This window comes from Rattus norvegicus, chromosome 6 (assembly GCF_021556685.1).
Source record: "Rattus norvegicus strain SHRSP/BbbUtx chromosome 6, alternate assembly SHRSP_T2T, whole genome shotgun sequence".
NCBI classification, from domain to species: Eukaryota; Metazoa; Chordata; class Mammalia; order Rodentia; family Muridae; genus Rattus; species Rattus norvegicus.
Window position 1 is genome coordinate 113302194 of NC_141539.1, and position 6096 is coordinate 113308289.

Sequence of the window (6096 nt, forward strand, 5' to 3'; positions counted from 1 at the left end):
CCCAGCACTAAAAACCTAAGACCCTATCCCTGTATACAACTTGTCAGCGACCTTATCCTCTCTGAGACTGAATCTGTCCCCTCACAGCACTTTATTATAGGGACATTTGGTTTGTTATTTGAAATGCTATAATTCATTTCTTCCAGTGGTTTTGTCTTCTGTTAGAATATAAATTCTAGGACAGTAAGGCATTGGATCCATGTTGCCTTTTTACTTTGGTTTTTATTATTGTGAAGAGACATCATGACAAGACAACTCTTACAAAGGCAGATAGTTACATGGGACTCACTTAGAGTCTCAGAGATTTAGTCCATTATCCTTATAGCAGGAATCATGGCTGCCTGCAGGCAGAGTTGGTGCTGGAGAAACAGCCGAGAGCTCTGTCTCTATCTTCATCTGGAGGCAGACAGGAACCATCTTCCATTTTGGCCAGAGCTTAATGAGTCTGTATAAGACATCGAAGGCCACTTCCAAGGTGATACATTTACTCCAACAAGGCCAAACCTACACCAGTAAGGCTACACCTCCTAATGATGCTTTTCCCTATGGCCAAGGCATTCAAACACACAAACAAGTCTATGGGGGGTGGGAGGTGGTCAAACCTTTTCAAACCAACAGTGCCTGACATATAATCAGTAGTCCATGTCGAAAACAGGATGTTAACAAGGATGTTCCTTCCCTGGTAGATGGAAAGTATAATTTGGCTCAGGTGGGGACATAGGGTGATAAATGAAATATCAGGATAGTTGTGTCCTGTGATGAACCCTGGGAAAGTTAGAAGCAGGAGTGTGACAAAGAGAAACTGAGCAGAAGCCACTGATCCCTTCTTAGGACAGCATTGTCAGATAAGAAGCCTGTGAAGAAATCCCATCCTGACAGGCGGGGAGGTCAGCCATGGTGGTAGAGATGGGGCTAAGGAAGCTCCAAGGTATAGAAACTGCAACTGTAAAGATTCAAGGTTAAACTTTAATGTGTTGAAGAAACAGAAAGGGACGTGAGGTGACTGAGGCAAAGACAGTTGTGCGCAAGAAGATGCAGGCGACAAAATGGGCTACACCACACGCAGGAGAAGGTTTAGAGATTTTTAACCTTTTTCTTAGGAATATTTTTATGCATTTACATTTCAAATGATACACCCCTTCCAGATCTCCCCTCCCAAAACCACCAATCCCACTCCTCCTCTCACCCGTCCCCTTTGCTTCTGTGAGAGTGCTACCCACTTGCCCACTCCCGTCTCACCCCACTGTCTTACCCCTATGCTGGGACATCAACCCACTACAGGCCCAAGGACCTCCCCTCTAACTGATGTCAGATAAGGCCATCCTGTGCTACATATGTATATGGAGCCAGGGATCCCTCCATGTATACTCTTGGGTTGTTGGTTTAGTCCCTGGGAGCCCTGAGTTGTCCGTTCAGTTGGTATTGTTCTTCCTTGAGGGTTGCAATCCTCTTCAGCTCCTTTACTTGTTCCGGCCACTCCTCAATTGTGGTCCCTGTCTCAGGCTGATGGTTGGATGTTAGTGTCCACGTCTATACTGGTCAATTGCTGGTAGATCCTCTCAGGGAACAGCCATACCAGGATTATGTCATCAAGCACTTCTTGGCATCAGCAATTGTGTCTGGGTTTGGTGTCTGCAGTTGGGGTGGATCCCTAAGCAGTGTGGTCTGTGTGTGGCCTTTGCTTCGGTCACTTCCATTAATTGTCCCTTTCTTTCCTTTGGACAGGAACAATATTGGGTAAAAAAGTTTCAGGTGGGTGGGTGGGCCCATCCTTCATCTGGGGGTCATGCCTGTCTACTGAAGCTGGTCTCTACAGGTTGTATCCCCCATTTGTTGCATGTTATGGCTAAAGTCATCCATCTGGGTACCAGAAGCCTCTTGCATCGCTGGCATCTTGGACATTCTAGTGGCTGTCCCCAGTTCCCCATCCCCTCTGTAACATGCTGTTTCCAGCTTCCAGCTATTTTAAATAAGGCTGTTATAACCATAGTGGAGCATGTATTTTTGCTATATGTAGGAGCATCGTTTGGGTATATTCCCAGCAGTGGCAAAGGTGAGTCTTCAGGTAGAACTGTTTCCAATTTTCTAAGGAACCACGAGATTGATTTCCATCGGGGTTTTACCAGTTTGCAGTCCGACCAGCAATGGAGGAGTGTTTCTTCCTCCACTTGCTCCAAAGCATGTGCTGACACTGAGTTTTTGTTCATAGATGTACTGATTGGTGTGAGGTGGTACCTCAGGGTCCTTTTGATTTGCATTTCCCTGATGAGTAAGGTGTTTAACTGCTTCTCAGCAATTCCAGTTTATCCAGTTGAGAATTCTTTGTTTAGCTCTGTACCCCAATTTTGAATGGGCTTATTTGCTTCTCTGCTGTCTAACTTCTTTCCTTCTTTGGATATTTTTTTTTTTTTTTGGTTCTTTTTTTCGGAGCTGGGGACCGAACCCAGGGCCTTGCGCTTCCTAGGTAAGTGCTCTACCACTGAGCTAAATCCCCAGCCCCTTCTTTGGATATTTTGAACATTAGCCCTCTATTGGATGTAGGGTAGGTAAAGACCTTTTTCCATTCTGTGGGTTTCTCTTTTGTCATATTGACAATGTTCTTGGCCTTAAAGAAGCTTTTCAATTGAATGAGATCAATTGTTGATCTTAGAGCCTGAGCCATTGGTGTTCTGTTCAGCAAATTTTCCCCTGTGTTAATGTGTTCAAAGCTCTTACCCCGGTTTGACTTCTATTAGAATCAGCTTATCAGTCTATGTGGATGTCCTTGATTCTCTTGGACATGAGCTTTCTACAAGGCGAACTCTCCTACAAAGAGAACAGAATGGATTATTTGCATTCTTCTATATGCTGACCACCAGCTGAACCAGCTCCATTTGTTGAAAATGCTGCCCTTTTCCCCCAGTGGATCGTTTTGGCATCTTTGTCAAACATCAAATGACCATAGATGTGTGGTTCTTTCTGGGTTTTCAATTCTATTTCATTGATCTACCTGTCTTTCTGTGTACCAATGGTAGTTTTTATCACTACTGCTCTTTAATACAGCTTGAGGCCTGGAATGGTGATTCCCCAGAAGTTCTTTTATTGTTGAGAATTGTTTTTCCTATCCTAGGATGTTTGTTTTTCTAGATGAATTTCAGAATTGCTCTTTCTATCTCTGTGAAGATCTGAGTTGGAATTTTGATGGGGATTGCACTGAATCTGCAGATTGCTTCAGGTAAGACCACCATTTTAACTGTCAATCATGCTGATCTATGAACATGGGAGATCTTTCTATCTTCTAAGGTCTTCTTTAATTTCTTCCTCCGTAGACTTGAAGTTCTCATCATACAAATCTTTCAATTCCTCAGTTACAGTCACACCAATATATTTTCTATTATTTGTGACTATTTCGAAGACTGTCCTTCCCCTAACTTCTTTCTCAGCCCATTTGTTTTTTGAGTAGAAGAAGACAACTGACTTGTTTGAGTTAATTTCATATCCAACTACTCTGCTGAAGTTCTCTGGTAGAATTTCTGGAATCAATTATATGTACTATTATATTGTCTGCCAATATTGATATATTGACTCCCTCCTTTCCAATTTGCATCCCTTTTGTTGGGGTAGAAATCTCAGCTCGCTTCCTGGACAGAACACACCAAGCCAACATGGTTCCACATGGAGAGATTTAATGAGAGAAGAAGAGAAGAAGAGAGGAAAGGCTGGCCATGAGCACTGGAGGGAAAGGGGTAGAGGGAAGGGTAGAGAAAGGACAGGAACAAAGAGGGCAGGAAAACAGAGAAAAGTAAGGGCGAGAGAGAGAGAGAGAGAGAGAGAGAGAGAGAGAGAGAGAGAGAGAGAGAGAGAGAGAGAGAAAGGAGGAGGCAAGCAGCCCTCTTTATAGTCAGGCACAGGTGGCTTTTGCCAGGCAGCTGTGGGGCAGAGCATACCTGGCTGTTGCCAGGTAGCTGTGGGGGTGGAGCTTAGACAGAAAATCAACACATTTGACCTCTTTTTATTGTTTAAATGTTCAGGCTAGAACTTTGAGTATGATATCAAATAGATAGGGAGGGAGAGTGTGCGTCTTTGTCTCCTCCTTGATTTTAGTGGGATTGCTTCAAGACTCTCTCCATTTAGTTTGACGTTGGCCATTGCTTTTCTGTATATCCCTTCTATTTCATTTAGTTATGTGCCTTGAATTTCTGATCTTTCCCACAGTTTTGAGATAAAGGGGTATTATATTTTGTCAAAAATTTTATCATCTAATGAGATTATCAGGCGGATATTTTCTTTGAGGTTATTTATATAGCAGATTACATTGGTGGATTTTTATATATCCAACCATCCCTGACTCTCCAAGATGAGGTCTACTTGATTATAGTGAATAAGTTTTAATTAAGATGATAGTTTTAATTTGTTAATGCCTTTGGATTATGAGAATATATTTGGGGGGTGGGGATTTGGCTCAGTGGTAGAGCACTTGCCTAGGAAGCGCAAGGTCCTGGGTTCGATCCCCAGCCCCGAAAAAAAAAAAGAAAAAAAAAAAAAAAGAGAATATATTTGGTATTTTTGCATTGGTATTCATGAATGAAATAGGTCTGATGTCCTTTTACTTTTTGGGTCTTTGTGTGGTTTATGTATTAGTGTAATGGTGGCTTCATTGAAAGAATTGGGTAGTGTTCTTTCCATTCCTATTTTGTGGAATAGTCTGAGAAGTATTGCTATTAGGTCTTCCTTTAAGGTCTGAGACAATCCTGCAGTAAAACTATCTGGCCCTGGGCTTTTTTTGGGTTGGGAGCCTTCTAATGCCTGCTTCTATTTCCTAGGGGAATATGGGACTGTTAGATGGTTCATGTGATCCTGATTTAACTTTGGTACCTGGCATCTGTCAGAAACATCATCTTATTTATCTAGATTTTCTAGTTTTGTTGTGTAGAGGCTTTTCAGGTAGAGTCTGGTGGTTTCTGTTGAATTTCTTCATTTTCTGTTGTTATGTATCCCTTTTCAGTTCTGATTTTGTTAATTTAGATACTGTCTGTGTTCCCTCTAGTTAGTTAGGCTAATGGTTTATGTCTCTTGTTGAGTTTTGTCAAAGAATCATCTCCTGGTTTTGTTGATTCTTTGTGTACTTCTCTTTGTTTCTACTTGGTTGATTTCAGCCCTGAGTTTGATATTTTTTCCTGCTGTGCCCTCCTCTGGGGTGCATTTGCTTCTTTTTGTTCTAGAGCTTTCAGGTGTTGTTAAGCTGCCAGGGTAGAATCTCACCAAATTCTTAATGGAGGCACTCAGAGCTGTGAGTTTTCCCAAGCTGAGTTTCCCACTATGATTGTGTGAGGTACAATATGTGCTTTGAGCTTCAGGGAGTTCACCCAATTCCCTACAGTGGGTGGTGTGACATCCACTTGTCAGGAACAAAGGTGGGGCATAATTTGGCCCATATAAGTCTAGAATTGAGAGTTCATCTGGGTTATTTTTCCTTCAATGACTTTTGCTAACTTTTGGGTGAAAGTCTATTTTAATGGCTATTAGAATGGCTACCACAGCTTTTTTCTTGGGACCATTTGCTTTAAATTTTTCCTGCCTTTTAATTTGAGGTAGTGTCTATTTTTGTCACTGAGGTATGTTTGCTGTATGCAGCAAAATGATGGGTCCTACTTAAATATCTAGGCTACTAGCCCATGTCTTTGTGTTGGGGAACTGAGTCCATTGATGTTGAGAGATTCTAGGGACCAATGATTGTTGCTTTCTGTTACTTTTGTTTTAGAAGTAGAATTGTGTTCATGTGTCTCTTCTTTTGGACTTCTGAGATGCTCTGCCCCCTGGCACAGGTACAAACTGGAAGGAGCTTGTGTCTCTGGTTAGGCAGTGGTTCCTATGTCCCCTCTGTCCTGGGGTGGTCTTATTAGACCAGGTATTGTAAGGAAGGTTGGGGCCTCATCTGTGATTCTGGTTTGTCAGAAGTCCTGAGAGGTCAAGTTGTTTCTGGGTCAAAGGGTTTAGATTTTAGTCAAGGCATTATAGGAATGCATTAGAGTGTTCAAAACCAGGATGGGATCTCACCAGAGAAGCTCAATATAAAAAATGCAACTGAGCCACCAAAGCCAGAAAGGGAACATTTCA